The 18,751-nt window shown below is 37.2% G+C and overlaps 1 protein-coding gene and 1 non-coding gene across 2 annotated transcripts in view; one reads left to right on the forward strand and one right to left on the reverse strand.

Moving 5' to 3' along the window:
• The window catches only part of ERP44 (endoplasmic reticulum protein 44), a 110,032-nt gene that overhangs the window by 22,710 nt on the left and 68,571 nt on the right, over positions 1-18,751 (forward strand). The gene's annotated exons all lie outside the window — the stretch shown is intronic.
• On the reverse strand, positions 459-565 carry LOC134366298 (U6 spliceosomal RNA). The gene has a single exon (XR_010022279.1). It is a non-coding gene; the product is annotated as a U6 spliceosomal RNA (small nuclear RNA).

The raw sequence follows: 18,751 nt of genomic DNA on the forward strand, positions 1-18,751 counted from the left end.
TAACCTCATGGAATGAGTGTGGGAGAATGGACTCTGTTTCAATTTGTTGGAATAGTTTGAAAACAATTGATATTAATTCCTCTTTAAATGTCTGGTAGAATTTAGCAGTAATGCTTTCTGGTACTGGACTTTTCTTTGTTGGGAGACTGCTGATTACTGCTTCAATCTTGTTGCTTGTTATAGGTCTCTGCTGGTGACTCTCCTTATGTCAGTGCAATCGAGTGGCTTGTGGGCTGCCTGCACAGTGGCAGTGGCTGCTACTGTGGAAGTGGGCTGCTTTAGCAGCAGCTGTGGCTGTGGCAGTGGCTGTGGTGGGCCACCCATGTGGAAGTGGTGTTTTTGGCATTCTCCTGCCTTCTGCTGAGCAGTGGGGGCTGCCCTTGGCTCCTGCCTAGCACCCAGTTCATGTTCCTGCCCACTGCCAGGTGGTGGAGGCTGCCCACGGCTTCTGCCTACTAAAAAGTATGGAAAGCTTTATGAATTTGTGTGTCGTCCTTGCGCAGATACCATGCTAATCTTCTCTGTATCATTCCAATTTTAGTATTTATGCTGCCAAAGAGAGCACCTCTATTGTTTTATATGTGTTTATATTATTAATTTTGTATGTTAATCTTGTACCCTAATATGTTATAAATTCTCTGGTTGTAGTATTATTTTAGTTAATTTGTCTTTGGTTTCCGTGTATTCAATTATGCCATTTGCAGAGATTGATAATTTTACCTCCTTTCCCCCCCATTTTTATACCTACAACTTGTTTTTCTAACTGCTTTGTCTTATTCATCTAACCTCCGATAGTGTTAAATAAATGTTAAATAATAGTGGTATTAGTAAAGATTCCTTGACTTGTTCTAAACTTAGTAATAACACCTCTAGTATTTCCCCAATAAACATGATTATGGCTTTTAGGTTGAGAGCATTTTTTTTTTCTTTTTTTTCTCTTGAGTAACCCTCTATTGGTATTTTAAGTCAAGATTACTGCTGAATTTTGTCAGATGCCCTTTTGGTATCTATTGAGATGATTATATCAGATCTAGCATATTAATAAAGATCATTTAGGTCATATTTATATATTATTTTTTGCTTACCTGTCCTTAGACTGAGAGAAGTAAATTAAAATCTCTTATTACAGATTCATTTCTCTTTTTACTTGTCTCCCGTAATTTCTGCTTTATAAATGTTGCTGCTATGCTATTTTGCATATGTGTTTACAACTGTTACATTTTCAGTACATTGCGCTTTTAAGCTTTCTAAAGTGCCCCTTCCTTTTTGTCTTGTTGAAGCTCTTTGGCCTGTATTACACCTTATGTAGTAAGTAAAAAGGACACCCTTAGCTTTCTCACTGTATGCATGCCCACCACTTTCTTCCATAGGTATATCTCTTGTTTTCAGAACAGAGTCAAGTTTTACTTTGTGATCTGATATGAAAACTTTTAGTAGGTCAGTTAAACCCATTATAGTTACTGATGTGGTAGATGTGTTTAGTCTTAATTTGTCATATTATTTTTTCAGTTTTCTCATTTTTTAAAATGTCTTTCATTATGCAATCTAGGTTTTTTGTTTTCGAAGGTAGTTCTTTTGATATACAGGAAGCTTGATTTTTCTTATAGTGATAATAATTGTAATTAAATCTTTTATTCCTTGATATGTGTCATTCTACATACTGCTATGATATTCATCTTTATTAAAGTGCTGTATTATGTTAGTTATCTACACCCAGATTTTCATAGTAGCTCACTGAAGGATGAAGTCCACAGCTCTTCACAGTCTGGTCCCAACCTAACCTTCCAGCTTTATTTTCCAATGATGCCCTGCATGAACTTCCACAGTCAGGCTTCATTACTCACTTACTTCATCCACAGAAGTTTAAAGCTCTTGGAGCGCAGAATATGTCTTGAATTCCCTGCAATCCCTACCTGGTTCAGTGCTTCCATCTTCATAGGTTCTCATTGGAGGACTGCAGTGAGCTTGTAGAAGGTGGATGAGCATGTTCTTGGTGAGCTGTACATGATAGAATTGTCATCAATGTGTACAAGAGAAACGTGAGCAGATGTTCAGCTCTGTAAGGCAAAGCTTTCTAGTGGCACTAGAAAAACAATGGGTTTTTCTGTCAATTCTCTGTCATATCAGTATTCAGTTGGATGGTACATGGCCATTCTGCCATGATGTTTTCAAGGAGAGTCACATATGAAGTAGAAGGGGAATATTCTGTAATTAGATAAACTAGGACCCCCTTCAACTTTGTAATTCTGAATAATTGCTGTTTTGACTAGGGTAATGATATGAAGTTACACAATAATGCAGATAGTTTATAGCTGAGTAATCTTTGAAGTTTGTGATTCTATTTTTCAGTCAGTGTTCTCTTTAAATCTCATGATATAGAAAACAAAATTAGAAAGTATAAAATATGGTTTTGTGGCCTTTACATTTGATCATTTATTTGGCTACTGAGAGAGTTCCTTTTAGAAGAGTGTCTAGCCTACATAGACTCTTTATCCAAAAACCATTATATTAACTACTAAAAATGAAATGTTTATTAGAACTACTGCAGTAACTTCACTTACTGATAAGTAGGAAAATTATGCTTATCCCCAATCCCCATGATAACAGAGGATGGGAATTCCAGCTGATTGAAACTTGTCTTTTTCTTTTAAAAATTGAATCTATTGGGTATGGTAGTTTTTGTACTCACTATCTTAATTTGATTGTGAATTGATTTGTCACTTTTTTACTTGCTAGTTTGTTCTGAGGCAGGCCAAGTATTTTTCTTAAGTCTTTTGGAGGTGGGAGATCTCTAGAATTTGTATGAGCTTTTCATTGTCGTAATTTAGTTCTAGTCTCCAAGCAAAGATTTCAGAAAATGCCTTCTCGTCTAATTGCAAAGTAAATGTCATTCATGACCTCTCCCACCTTTAAGTTGATAGACTTCTTTTGTGATCTCATAAAATTGTAGAATGTCTAAGAATGGAAAAATTTTAAAGATACCTTGTTAAATCTGTTGGCTCCTTTAGCAAACATTGTGGAGTCTCTATGTCAAGCACTATGCTTGGTACTAAGGAAACAAATGAATAAAATAATATAAAACCTACACTTCCTTGGCAAAAGAAAAAAAATAAAAGCAAAAGAAAAGGCATTCCCACAGTGAAATAACTTTTTCATTATTTTATCAGTCATAGGTTATTCAAATGCAAGTAACTATCACACAGAAGGACTGTAAGGGTACTTCAGAAAGTTCATGGAAAAGTAGAATTAGAAGGTAATATGAATCTTTCTGTGAACTGTTTGAAGTACCCTCATATCGCGATCATTAAGACTTATTGCCAGTGGTATATTTGTTTGCCAAATACATATATGAATTGTCATGACTTCTCTGGTGTATTTACATAGTTCTTAAATGTGAATTAATATGATTTTGCCTCTGTACAGTCTCACAGGGTTGCCACAGCAAATGAACACAAATTTGATGGCTTAAAACAATTTATTCTCGGGCCGGCCCCGTGGCTCACTTGGGAGAGTGCAGCGCTCGTAGTGCTGAGGCTGTGGGTTTGGATCCTATGTAGGGATGGCCGGTGCACTAACTGGCTGAGCGTGGTGCAGACCACACTGTGCCAAGGATTGCGATCCCCTTACCAGTCAAAAAAACAAAAGAAAACAAAACAATTTATTCTCTCACGGTTCTGGAGGCCAGAAGTCTGAAATCAAGGTGCTAGCAAGGCCACTGTTCGTCTGAAGGCTGTTGGGGGTGAATCCTTTTCCTCTTTCAGCTTCTAGTTGATTCTGACATTCCTTGGATTATAGATGCATCATTCCAATCTCTACCTTCATCTTTACATCATCTTCTCTATATTTCTCTGTCCTCTTCACTTCTTATAAGGACACTAGTCACTGGAGTTAGGACCCACCCTAAATCCAGGATGATTTCATCTTAAGATCCTTAACTAATTTCATCTGCAAAGACCCTATTTCAAAATAAGTCACATTTGGAAATTCTGCTGGACATGAATTTGGGGGTGGGGGCTTGTTCAATTCACCATAGCCTTTGTGGTGCTTTTGACCCCAAATCTGTGTTTACATAAATCCCTAGGCAGAAAGAAAGAAGCTATTTGTGTGTACATCTCGAATGTTATTCCTTAGACTACAAAATAATAAAAGGAGTGTATTCAGTACTTTTGTTGCATTAAAAGTATTTAGAAAAAAAAAGTATTTAGGAAAACAACTTTATTTGAATTGATAGTGAGATAAGGAATAGTAACTTAAAAAATACAAATTGTTTCCTTTTAAATCCATTTAAGTTTAATGAAATACTTAAAAAATTAACTTCATTATTTTCTTATGTCTATCTGAAGCTGGTCTTATGTATTTTGCAGATGGTCTAAAACATTTTCAAATGCTTCTGCATGTATATCTGAAAGTGGCTACAGGATATGTTTCTCTTCAGTAGAAGTCACATTCCACTGAGAAAGACATCTCTGCATCTCTAATGAACTCAGAACATTAGAGTCAAAAGTAGCCTTAGATTGTTCAACTTCTTAGTTCGTTCAACTTCTTATGGACAAATAGAAATCTGAGGTCAGAAGGCAGAGAAGTGTGTGCCTAAGGTTATACAGTGAATGAGAGAGCTAGTACCAAAACTTGGATCCCCTGCCTCCCAACTTACAGACTGTATAAAATCACCACAAGATTAAGTTGTTGTTTAATCATAACCTCAACTAATTGTATATAACAGTTGTAAATGCAATTAAAGTTTTTATGAGTTTATATTCAGAAATAAACAGTGACTAATTTTTTTTAACTTGAGCATGCATTACTTTTTAGCACCACACTCAGCCAGTGAGCAAACCGGCCATCCCTATATAGGATCCGAACCCGTGGCCTTGGTGTTATCAGCACCGCACTCTACCGAGTGAGCCACGGGCCGGCCCATGCATTACTTTTTAAATTCTCTTTGGCTATAGAATGGGAATGTTCTGATTTGTATAACTTAAGTACATACTCTCCTTGAAACTATATTTGGAAAGTTTTGGGTTTGTTACATGGGACTTATTCTTAAATCAACTGCTTCTTGGTTGAAACTAAACTGTTACCAAATCCAAATCACCACTTAAAGTTGTTTGAAATGTTTGTTAGCTGCTGCGTTGAAACTCAACAGGGTATTTATTCAATGGGCAATGTGTAGATATCATGAAATTCAAACATGAGGAAATTAATGACTTTCCTAATATTTAATTAATATGAGAGGTCTTCAAAAAGTTCATGGAAAATGCATATTATGAAAAAACTACACATGGATGTCAAAATTGTTTTTCACCAAAATAAACTCGTACTAACTTGTTATAACATATCTGAACAAGGCACTAATAAGGAAAAGACATCACCTTGAAAACAGCCTGTATCAGAGCAACATGAATTCTGCTAAAATTGAAGCAAGAGCAAACATCAAATTTATGGGAAAGCTTAGGTAGAAGAATGGTGAAATCATTAATGCTTTATAAGTTAATGGGGACAATGCCCCAAAGAAATCAGCAGTTTACAAATGGATAATTCATTTTAAGAATGGACGAGACAGTGTTGAAGATGAAGCCCACAGTGGCAGACCATCCACATCAATTTATAAGGAAAAAATTAAAATCTTGTTTGCACCCTGATTGAAAAGGACTGACGAGCTCAAACAATAGCCAACACCATAGACATCACAACTGGTTCTGCTTACACAATTCTGACTACAAAATTAAAGTTGAGCAGACTTTCCACTCTACAGGTGCCCAAACTGTTGTGCCCAGATCAGCTGCAGACAAGAGCAGAGCTTTCAATGGAAATTTTAAACAAGCAGGATCAAGATCCTTAAGCATTTCTTCAAAGAATTTTAACAGGATGAAGCATGGCTTTACCAGTGTGGTTCTGAAGATAAAGCACAATCAAAGCCATGGCTACCATGAGGTGGAAATGGTCTAGTCAAAGCAGAAGCAGACCAGTCAAGAGCAAAGGTCATGGCAACCGTTTTTTGGAATGCTCACGGTGTTTTGCTTGTTGGCTTTCTGGAGGGCCAAAGAATTATAACATCTACACATTAGCAGAGTGTTTTGAGAAGGTTAGCCAAAGCTTTAGCAGAAAAATGCCTGGGAAAGCTTCACCAGAGAGTCCTTCTCCACCAGGACAGTGCTCCTGCTCATTCTGATCAAAAAAGGGCAATTTTGTGAGGGTTTCAATGGGAAATAATTAGGCATCCACCTTACAGTGCTGATTTGGCTCCATCTGACTTCTTTTTGTTTTCTCATCTTAAAAAATCTTTATTTTTTTATTTTTATTTTTATTTATTTTATTTTTTTATTTTTATTTTTATTTTTAAATTTTATTTTGTCGATATACATTGTGACTGATTATTGTTGCCCCTCACCAAAACCTCCCACCCTCCTCCCTCCCCCCACCAATGTCCCCTCTGTTTGCTTATCGTATCAACTTCAAGTAATTGTGGTTGTTATATCTTCTCCCACCCCCTGGTTTTGTGTGTGTGTGTGTGTGTGTGTGTGTGTGTGAATTTATATATTAATTTTTAGCTCCCACCAATAAGTGAGAACATGTGGTATTTCTCTTTCTGTGCCTGACTTGTTTCACTTAATATAATTCTCTGAAGGTCCATCCATGTTGTTGCAAATGGCAGTATTTCATTCGTTTTTATAGCTGAGTAGTATTCCATTGTGTAGATGTACCACATTTTCTGTATCCACTCATCCGATGATGGACATTTGGGCTGATTCCAACTCTTGGCTATTGTAAAGAGTGCTGCGATGAACATTGGGGAACAGGTATACCTTCGACTTGATGATTTCCATTCCTCTGGGTATATTCCCAGCAGTGGGATAGCTGGGTCATATGGTAGATCTATCTGCAATTGTTTGAGGAACCTCCATACCATTTTCCATAGAGGCTGCACCATTTTGCAGTCCCACCAACAATGTATGAGAGTTCCTTTTTCGCCGCAACCTCACCAGCATTTGTCGTTCAGAGTTTTTTGGATTTTAGCCATCCTAACTGGGGTTAGATGGTATCTCAATGTGGTTTTGATTTGCATTTCCCAGATGCTGAGTGATGTTGAGCATTTTTTCATATGTCTGTTGGCCATCTGTATATCTTCCTTAGAGAAATGCCTACTTAGCTCTTTTGCCCATTTTTAAATTGGGTTGCTTGTTCTTTTCTTGTAAAGTTGTTTGAGTTCCTTATATATTCTGGATATTAATCCTTTGTCAGATGTATGTTTTGCAAATATTTCCTTCCACTCTGTTGGTTGTCTTGTAACTCTTTTAATTGTTTCTTTTGCTGTGCAGAAGCTTTTTAGTTTGATATAATCCTGTTTGTTTATTTTTCCTTTGGTTGCCCGTGCTTTTGGGGTCGTGTTCATGAAGTCTGTGTCCAGTCCTATTTCCTGAAGCGTTTCTCCTGTTTATTTTTAAGAAGTTTTATTGTTTCAGGGTGTATATTTAAATCCTTAATCCATTTTGAGTTGATTTTAGTATATGGTGAGAGGTATGGGTCTAGTTTCATTCTCTTGCATATGGATATCCAGTTATCCCAGCACCATTTGCTAAAGAGGCAGTCCCTTCCCCAGTGAATAGGCTTGGTGCTTTTGTCAAAGATCAGATGGCAGTAAGTGTGTGGGTTGATTTCTGGATTCTCTATTCTATTCCATTGGTCAGTGTGTCTGTTTTTATGCCAGTACCATACTGTTTTGGTTATTATAGCTTTGTAGTATAGCTTAAAGTCGGGTAGTGTTATGCCTCCAGCTTTATTTTTTTTGCTCAGCATTGCTTTGGCTATGCGTGGTCTTTTATTATTCCATATAAATGTCTGGATAGTTCTTTCCATTTCTGAGAAAAATGTCTTTGGAATTTTGATGGGGATTGCATTGAATTTGTATATCACTTTGGGTAGTATGGACATTTTCACTATGTTGATTCTTCCAATCCAAGAGCATGGGATATCTTTCCATCTTCTTGTATCCTCTCTAATTTCTCTCAGCAGTGGTTTGTAGTTCTCATTATAGAGATTTTTCACATCCTTGGTTAATTCAATTCCTAAGTATTTTATTTTTTTGGTGGTTATTGTAAATGGGCAGGTTTTCTTGATTTCTCTTTCTGCATGTTCACTATTGGAGAAAAGAAATGCTACTGATTTTTGTGTGTTGATTTTGTATCCTGCTACTGTGCTGAAATCATTTATCAATTCCAAGAGTTTTTTTTAGAGGTTTTAGGCTGTTCGATATATAGGATCATGTCATCTGCAAACAGGGACAGTTTGACTTCATCTTTTCCGATCTGGATGCCCTTTATTTCCTTCTCTTCTCTGATTGCTCTGGCTAGTACTTCCAACACTATGTTGAATAGGAGTAGTGAGAGTGGGCATCCTTGTCTAGTTCCTGTTCTTAAAGGAAAAGCTTTCAGCTTTTCCCCATTCAGGATGATATTGGCAGTGGGTTTGTCATATATGGCTTTAATTATGTTGAGATACTTTCCTTCTATACCTAGCTTATAGAGGGTCTTTGTCATGAATGAGTGCTGGACTTTATCAAATGCTTTTTCAGCATCTATAGAGATGATCATATGGTCTTTGTGTTTGACTTTATTAATATGGTGTATCATATTTATTGATTTGCGTATGTTGAACCAAGCTTGCATCCCTGGGATGAATCCCACTTGATCGTGGTGAATAATTTTACGTATGTGTTGCTGTATTCTGTTTGCTAGTATTTAATTAGGATTTTTGCATCTATATTCATCAAGGATATCGGCCTGTAGTTTTCTTTTTTGGTTATATCTTTTCCTGGTTTTGGTATCAGGATGATGTTTGCTTCATAGAATGAGTTTGGGAGATTTGCGTCTGTTTCAATCTTTTGGAATAGTTTGTAAAGAATCGGTGTCAATTCCTCTTTGAATGTTTGGTAAAATTCTGCTGTGAATCCATCTGGTCCTGGGCTTTTCTTTGTTGGGAGCCTTCTGATAACAGCTTCAATCTCCTTTATTGTTATTGCTCTGTTCAAGTTTTCTACGTCTTCATGGTTCAGTTTTGGGAGCTTGTGTGTGTCCAGAAATTTATCCATTTCCTCCAGATTTTCAAATTTGTTGGTGTATAGTTGTTTGTAGTAGTCTCGAATGATTCCTTGTATTTCAGATGAATCAGTTGTAATATCGCCTTTTTCATTTCTATTTTTTATTTGAGTCTTCTCTCTTCTTTTTTTTGTTAGCCATGCTAATGGTTTGTCAATTTATTTATCTTTTCAAAAAACCAACTTTTTGATTCATTGATCTTTTGTATTGATTTTTGGGTTTCAATTTCATTCAGTTCTGCTCTGATCTTAATGATTTCTTACCGTCTGCTAACTTTAGGTTTGGATTGTTCTTGTTTTTCTAGTTCTTTAAGGTGAAGTGTTAGGTTGTTCACTTGCCATCTTTCCATTCTTCTGAGGTGAGCATTTAATGCAATAAATTTCCCCCTTAATACTGCTTTTGCAGTATCCCACATGTTTTGGTATGATGTATCATTGTTTTCATTAGTTTCAATAAATTTTTTGATTTCCTGCTTGATTTCTTCTTGGACCCATATGTCATTAAGTAGAATGCTGTTTAATTTCCATGTGTTTGTGTAGTTTCCAGAGTTTCGTTTGTTATTAATTTCTAGTTTTAATCCATTGTGGTCTGAGAAAATACATGGAATAATTCCAATTTTTTTGAATTTATTGAGACTTGATTTGTGACCTAACATGTGATCTATCCTGGAGAATGATCCATGTGCTGATGAGAAGAATGAATATTCTGAGGTTGTTGGATGGAATGTTCTGTAGACATCTGCCAATTCCAATTGGTCTAGAGTCTTGTTTAGATCTTGTGTTTCTCTACTGATTCTTTGCCTAGATGATCTGTCTAATATTGACAGTGGGGTGTTCAGGTCCCCTGCTATTATGGTATTAGTGTCTATTTCCTTCTTTAGGTCTAATAGAGTTTGTTTTATAAATCTGGCTGCTCCAACATTGGGTGCGTACATATTTATGATTGTTATGTCTTCTTGATGGATCAGTCCTTTTATCATTAAGTAGTGTCCCTCATTGTCTCTTTTTATGGTTTTTAGTTTAAAGTCTATTTTGTCAGATATAAGAATAGCTACTCCAGCTCGTTTTTCTTTTCTGTTTGCATGATAAATCTTTTTCCATCCTTTCACCCTTAGTCTATGTGAATCTTTATGGGTGAGGTGGGTCTTTTGTAGGCAGCATATAGTTGGGTCCTCCTTTTTGATCAAGTCAGCCAGTCTGTGTCTTTTGATTGGGGAATTTAAGCCTTTTACAGTAAGAGTTGTTATTGAAAGGTGTTGATTTATTCCTAGCATTTTATTGGTTGTTTGGTTGTCTTAGGTGTCTTTTGTTCCTTGCTTTCTGATTTACTGTTTGGTTTCTGTGTTTGTTGGTTCCTTAGGTTGTAGATAGCGTTTTTGTTTGTTTGTTTTCTCTTCATGAATGCCATTTTTATTATACTAGTGGGTTTTGATTTTTCTTGGGTTTTTATGGCAGTGGTATTTATTTTTCAGGAACCAAACCCAGTACTCCCTTGAGGATTTCTTGTAAGGGTGGTCGTGTGGTAGTGAACTCCCACAGTTTTTGTTGTCTGAGAAATATACTATTTGCCCTTCATTTCGGAAGCATAGCCTTGCAGGGTAGGGTATTCTTGGCTGGGACTCTTTGTCTTTTAGTATTTTGAATATATCATCCCATTCCTTTCTAGCTTTTAGGGTTTGTGATAAAAAGTCTGATGTTAGCCTGATTGGGGCTCCCTTATAGGTGATTTGACACTTCTCTCTTGCAGCTTTGTTTTTTTTTTTTTCGTGACCAGCACTCAGCCAGTGAGTGCACTGGCCAGTCCTGTATAGGATCCGAACCCTCGGCGGGAGCGTCGGTGCGCTCCTTGCGCTGCACTCTCCCGAGTGCGCCACGAACTCGGCCCCTCTCTTACAGCTTTTAAGATTCTCTCTTTGTCTCTGAGTTTTGCCAGTTTGACTATAACATGTCTTGGAGAAGGCCTTTTTGGATTGAATACGTTTGGAGATCGTTGAGCTTCCTGGATCTGAAGATCTGTGATTTTTCCTATACCTGGGAAGTTTTCTGCCACTATTTTGTTGAATATGTTTTCAATGCAATCTCCGTTTTCCTCCCCTTCTGGAATACCCATGACTCGGATATTTGAGCGCTTAAGGTTGTCTGATATCTCAGATTTTCTTCAATGTCTTTGATTCTTTTTTCTTTCTTTTTGTCTGCTTGTGTTATTTCAAACAGCCCATCTTCAAGTTCAGAGGTTCTCTCTTCAACTTCGACAAGCCTGCTGGTTAAACTCTCCGTTGTGTTTTTTTTTTTTTTTTTTTTTTTTGTCGTTTTTTTTTCGTGACCGGCACTCAACCGGCACTCAGCCAGTGAGTGCACCGGTCAGTCCTATATAGGATCCGAACCCGCGGCGGGAGCGTCGCCGCGCTGCCAGCGCAGCACTCTACCAAGTGCGCCACGGGCTCGGCCCCTCTCCGTTGTGTTTTTTATTTCGCTGAATAACTTCTTCAGTTCAGCAAGTTCTGCTACATTTTTTTTCAGGACATTGATTTCCTTGTACATTTCTTCTTTCAGGTCCTGTATACTTTTCCTCATTTCATCATGATGTCTAGCTGAGTTTTCTTGTATCTCATTCAGTTTCCTTAGAATTATCACTCGAAATTCCTTGTCAGTCATTTGAAGGGCTTCTTGTTCTATAGGATCTAGAGTTTGAGATTTATTAACTTTTGGTGGTGTACTTTCTTGATTTTTTGTATTTCTGGTATCTTTTTTTTGATGTTTATTCATTGTGGCAGGGGGTTTCACAGTCCACCGGTTTGAGACTATTGACTAACTAAGATGTTGCTGTGGTTGCCAATTTGGTATGGCTACCTCCATGACTGCTCAGTTGGCCTCTAGTGCCTTGTGTGTATGGTTGCCTCGGGTCTTGGGCCTCTGCGGGGAGCCACCTCTCTGGTCAGCTTGGACTCTGCTGGGCTGCTGGATCACGGGCTGTACCACAGGGTGTGTGGTCTCTGTTGAGCTTTCACTTCCTGTGCAGGACTTCTCCCTGTTCCATGCGCTGTGGCCTGGTATGTTGGATCGTGCAGTGGCGATCCCACAGGGTGTGTGGTTTCTGTCGAGTCTCCGCCTCCCGAGCCGGACGTCTTCCCGCTCTGTGCGCACTGGGCTGGGCTTCCTCCTCTTCCTCTTCCTCCTGCTGCTCCTCCCCAGTGGCGTTTAAAGCATTGACAGCAATACTTATGAGTGATGCAGTCCAGTCAGGCTTCGGGCAGGGGCCTGGGGAGCTGCCGGGTCCTCGGAGCAGGGCGATCTCGCCGCCAGCACAGCCGCAGCGCCGTTTCTGCGGCCAAGAGGCTTAAAAAAATCTTTAAGGGGCACCCGTTGGTATATGCGTAGCATTAAAGATTCTGTCTTCTTATGACCATTCAATTAGGATATGCATCCCAACAAAATATATGGCCTCTCAAGGACTATTTCTGATTGACATTTGGAATTTGTTTGGTTAGAAGTAACAGTATTGTTATGAAGATATAGGTTTTTAAGGCAAGTAGTGGATTAATGCTTTAGGGCTGTATAATAATGGGATCATTATGGGATTTTGTAATAAAAGTATTTTTGCTCTAGAACACAGTACTCAGGAATAAGAAAAAAGAAAGTCTGAAAGTCATTCTGGAACTAAGTGAATGTGGAAAATAAGAAACCCAAATTTTCACTGAAGAGTTTTTCATTGAAGGCTGTTTACTAACCAAAAATCAGGGCCACATGTTTAGTATTGAAATAAAGACATACTTTAAAACATAAGTAGGAGATATTTTCTTCACATTTTTGCATTGTAGAAATTCAAATGCCAACAGCAAAAGCTGGTAAATAAGGAGGTTAATGAATTTGTTATCTAATTTGGAAAATACCACAGTCTATTCAATAGAAACCTTGAAAAAATTTTCAAAATAGAGTGAAAACATCGGTATACTGTACTTTACACAGTGTAATGTGTTGTGTGTCTTCCCTTCTCTGTCCGTCATCCCCATTTATATCCCTAATATTTTATCTCCCAAATACTCAACTCCTTGTGATTCCTTGCCTCAGAGTTCACTTCTGAGAGGAGCCCAAACAAAGATAGGCTGTCATTTTTCCTGTGAGATTTCCTGTATTCTGATATGGCTGCTTTGTATCTGCATGGTGTCATTTTACATGTTCCTCTATATCTAATATTTTCTATACACTAGTGCCCAGACTTGATTAGTTGAGGTCAGATTCAACTTTGTGGTTGAGAATATTTCACAAGTGGTGCTTTTTATTTACTATTGCTTCCTGTTAAGAAGCATAATGTCTGGTTGTCCCACTTTTAGTGATATTAAGATTGTTCAGTAACAGTGTCCACATAGTTGTTCTGCCTTAAAAGTAACTCAAAGCTTTTTGAAAGTCTAGGCAGAAACGGAGTACTGACATACAAAGTAATTCTCACTGTCCAGTGCCTAGCAGTTTTCTTCTTTTGAGAATAGACAATGCCTTGCAGGAATTATGGATGACACTTAAATTGAAATATTTGAGTGAGAGAATCTTCTCTTACCTTTAGTATGAAAGTGAAGTTTGATGATCTTGCTAGATGTAAACATCTATATAATGTTATTCACACCCTTTTTCCATATGCCTAGCATGTAATAGATGACTCAGTGAGATATTTGTGGAACGAGTGAGTGATCAAACAAAAGAATATATATACCAACATGCATGTAGACTCTCTTCAGGGAACTTTTTTCATCAGGCGTCCTGGGCAGGAATTACAGTACAGCACAATTACTACTGTGTACAGTATAGTACAGAACAGTCATAATTTTCTCTTGGCATGTATTTGCAAGTATTTATTCTGGATTGATATTTACAAGGCCCAGGTGTTAGATACTAATCAGGAGACAACAATAAATGGGACATTGTCCCTCTGTCCACCCCATCTTCCCAGTTTCAGGGTGTGTACAGAAAAAGAAAACAATTCTCATCTGGACTTTTCTTCCAGTTCTTATGCTTTGTTAATACTGCCACTGCTAGAAGTTTGAGTTTTAGAAGAGCAAAATTTGGTGATTTTAAGAGAATTATTCTTTCCACACATTAAGAAGCTCACTCTCAGCTCCAAAAAGCTTTTTATAACAAGAACATCCTCTCTGAAGGTCAAAGAGGTACATTACCTATTCCAGGTAAATTAGTTCGTCTCATTTTTAGATTCAGTGAAGAACAAAACACAGATGACATCAGTTTTTAATAGAAATTCATGCATGATTGAATAGCTAATACACAAGAAAAAGTATGAATTGTAACCATTTTTGTTTCTTTTTATTTGTCCATGTAGTTTTTCCTGGCAGAATTTGAGATTAGGTATTATATTATCTATATTCGAGTTGGTTTTTTGGGTATAGAACTGTTTTCCCAAGCATATCTGTATCATATTTTGAGTTGTTTAATGAAGAATGCTTGTAATTGTTCTAATGTTTCTTTTTAAATGCAGATTGGTTCTGACATGGCCAACATGGGTTGCACTGATACTATAGTAAGGTTCTACCACTGAGCAATTTAAGGGTTAAAGTAGGTTCCCAGTGTTATTCTATACTTAGTCCTATTTTTCTCTTCTCTTTGAACTTCTACTTCATTATAATGCTTCTGGGAATACTAACAATGTGAGATGTGCCTTGATTGATACCCAACTTCAAGGCCCTTATAGTTCCTGTCAGCCTTAGCTGCCTTCTCCAGGGGCCATTCAACATCTCCTAGCTCCTTGCAGCCAATTGCAAACCTTTATGCTTTTTTTGCCTGCCAGCTTAATGCAAAAGTGAGAGCAAAAGTGGACTAAAGTTGCAGTCAGAGAAGTGGCCCCCAGGGAGGAGAAGCAGCCTGGATCCCATGGCATTGGGACTTCAGGTGTTAGGCTGATTTGTCAATCTGAATTGGGAATGGAAAGGAGCTATTGCTTGATACATTACTTATTTCTTGCTGTAGGAGAGACATAATTTGTAAAGGGCTTTGAGAATTTCCCAAAGAAAGGCAAGTAAATGAAAGATTTAGCAAAAATGCACTAAACTATTACTACAGAATGCCTAGCAGATGTAATGCCAAAGAGAAAGAAACATGCTCTATTTAAGCTACTATTTTATGCCAATAATTAAATGCAGAAATATATATTCAAGCTATTTTTTAAGCAGAAGGTAGTATACTTTAAAAAATTAACATCTATGTAAATTTCAAATAAGATTACAGATTCTACAGTTTTTCTAAAATCACAGCAATTAGCATGTCAATGCAGAATTGTCACGAATCTTACATGTTTTTGTGTTCATATTTGAGGTCTAACAACATTATACAGATTTACATGCTTGCTCCTAGAGTAAAAAGCTTTGTTCTCTAAAGCAGTGTTTCTTAAACTTTAATGTGCATAGGAATCACCTAGGTATCTTATTAAAATGAAGATTCTGATCCAGTAGGTCTAAGGGTGGGGCCTGATATTATGCATTTCTCACAAGCTCTTATGTGATGCCAATGCTGCTGGTTCAGGGACCACACTTTGAATAGCAAGATTTTTTTTTTTTTTTTTTAAGATGGCTGGTAAGGGGATCTTAACCCTTGACTTGGTGCTGTCAGCACCACGCTCACCCAGTGAGCCAACCGGCCATCCCTATATGGGATCCGAACCTGGGGCCTTGGTGTTATCAGCACCACACTCTCCCGAGTGAGCCATGGGTCAGCCCTGAATAGCAAGATTTTTAAGATATTGAGCTATAGACAAACTCTTGTTTTCTAAATTAATTTACTAAGATATTCTAATAAAACACTTAAAGCCTAGCTAATGCTTTTGTGAATATAAGTCTTGCTAACAGAAATAATATTTGATAACCTCTTCTGCCTGATACTTTACTAGCCTCTGGTCATGAAAGTTCCAAATAATTTATGTTCATGACTGAATTAACAACTTTAAAATAGCACAACACATGAAATATTAGATTTTTATCCTCTAATGTAACATAGCTATTCTTTTTTGTGTATGACAAATAAAAATTATATATATTCATGGTGTATAAGTTGATGTTTTAATATTTATACACTGAAATAATTAAGACAAGCTAATTACCGTATACATCACCTCACATCCTTAACATTTTTTTGTTAAGGTCTAATTTCATAGCAATTTTCAAGTGTACAATACATTATTATTTTTAACTGTAGTCATCATGCTGTACAATAGATCTCAAAGCTTTTCTTACATGAAGATGGTCTATGTGCTGAACTATCTGGAAATTATGCCAAAGAACAGCTAGAGAATCAGAAGAAGGGATTACTAGGGGCTAATGACAATTAGTGAAATTAGAGGGGTTTCTACAGTGTGTGAGAAGATCACTTCTGAGATTCCCTCTAAGGTTGAGTCATCAATTTGAGCATGACAAATGTTGTGCTTTTCACTATTATTACAATTAAAACCCAAAACTTCATCTTTATTTGATAACCTTATTTTACTCAAACATGTTAAAAGTGTTTGTTGGCTGTTCCCATATCTGGACTTTTTCCTCCCACTTCTTATCTCCAATACCCTCCCTCTAAATTCTTAGTGTGTTAAAATAATCTACCCACTCATCCATCTAGTCATTCATTTAGTACATATTTGAGTGTGTATTGTGTATAAATAGGGTATGATAGTAGGTGTTCTGCAGGATACAAAATCGAAAAAGGTGCAGTCTGTTCTTTGAGGGTACTCATAGTCTACTGAAGGAGGTAAGACACCAGCACAAATAACCAGTTCAAGGATAGAATTAATATATTTAGTTCTTTAAGAAAGAATAATATGTTAACACCCTACAGAAAGTGCTCTGGGAGTTCAGAAGGAAGAGAAATGAATCACTGTTGTCTGGAACCTTCAAGAAAGGCTTCATAGAAAAGGTAGTTTTTGAATTGGATCTTGAAAACCATATAGGCTTTCTTAGCTGTTCCAGACAGAGGAAACTGCCTGAGCAAAGCATGGAGGCAGGAGAATAATGAGACATATTTTAGGAATTGCAGGTACTATAGACCACTTGCATTCTTGAACTTATAACTTATATAGGATTTGGACTGTTTGTGAGTCACCCTTGAAGGATCATGTAACAATTTTCCTGAATTACTGATTTTATTCCCTTGCTGAGAGCCTAGTGTTTCAAGTCAATGAGTGAGGCTAGTGATTGGCTTTGCATTCATATTTTAGTCCATCTTTATTCTTCTCTATTCCATTTTTCATTTTACCTTATGTTATATGGGAGGACATTTTATGCTTTTTAGTAATTTAGAGTTTGCGGAGAGTTTGGTACAGTTTTTCTCAATTGCCAAGGGTCCATTATACATAGGTTGACCACATATATTTCATTGCCTGAACTGGGATCCTTTGAAGAGTGAAAGGGGATGATGCTATTAATAAAACTCCGGGACAACAGGCATAAACTGGGGTTTTTCAAGCAAGCTAGAGTTTATGGCCAAGTAGAATATATGGTTACTCTAACTGTAGTTCATTTTTATTGGAGTGTAAGGTATGGATGAGGAGCAGTAGCATGTGACTCAGGAAAGCAAGAGTGGGCTAGTTTGTGAGTGGTCCTAAATGCCAGCGCCAAATGTTGTGCTTTTGAGTTAGGCTTTTATATTGTAGACAGAAAACGCTTGGAGGGCTTTGGAGGGTTTTTGGCAGAGAAATTGTTGTATGCAAAGCAGCATTCGGAAAGATTAGTCTGTCCTCTATGGACAAGTTGGATTGAAAGGGGATATTCAATTTAGAGAGTATCATAATAGTTCCCATTAAGGATCTATTCATATGGTAAATACGGGTCTTAATGTACTAGGAAATTTATTTATTTATTTTTAAAATTATGAACAGAGAAACTTTAATAATACCTTTCCAATATGTGTTATTACTGATGTTAATTCATACTTCTGAAGAAGCTCCTGTTGAATTAGCGCCTTGTTCAGTTATTCTTTTTTTTTTTTGATGGCTGGTCAGTACAAGATCTGAATCTGTGATCTTGGTGTTATAATACTGCACTCTGACCAGCTGAGCTAACTGGCCAGCCCAGTTGTTGATTTTCTGAAAGAAGAACAGAACAGGGGCCTAGCAGTAAATGCCAGAGTATTTTGTGTGTGTTAGTGTTAAAGCATGTATATATTTTAATATTATAACAATTAAAATTTGACCTAACATTGAGAGAGAATGCTTAATAAAAAAATATTTCCAAAATTTATTTCTAAAATACTTAGTTTTATCATGTAATCAACTTTTCATTGTCTGTGTCTTGTTTCAACTTGATGCCTAATCTAGAGGAAATCCTCATTTCTCAGTATCTCCCATTCGCCTAGCCTGCTTTTTTCTTTTTCTGTCCTCATCCCATGGTTAGGCTACTAAGAAATAAAAGTCATTTTCTACCAGGGAAACCAAACAAAGCTTCATGAAAGAGGGAATCACTAGCCAGTTAAGTGGTCATGGAGGATACAGGGAAGTTTAAGGAAAGGAAAGTTTCCAAAGTTACCTCAGTTTTTAACTTTTATTTATTTTTTTGGTGGCCGGCTGGTATGGGGATCTGAACCCTTGACCTTGGTGTTGTAACACCATGCTCTAACCAGCTGAGCTAACTGGCCAGCCCAAGGTACCTCAATTTTTAAAAAGCATCTAATAGAAGA

The sequence above is a fragment of the Cynocephalus volans genome, chromosome 17, assembly GCF_027409185.1.
Source record: "Cynocephalus volans isolate mCynVol1 chromosome 17, mCynVol1.pri, whole genome shotgun sequence".
Classification (NCBI taxonomy): Eukaryota; Metazoa; Chordata; class Mammalia; order Dermoptera; family Cynocephalidae; genus Cynocephalus; species Cynocephalus volans.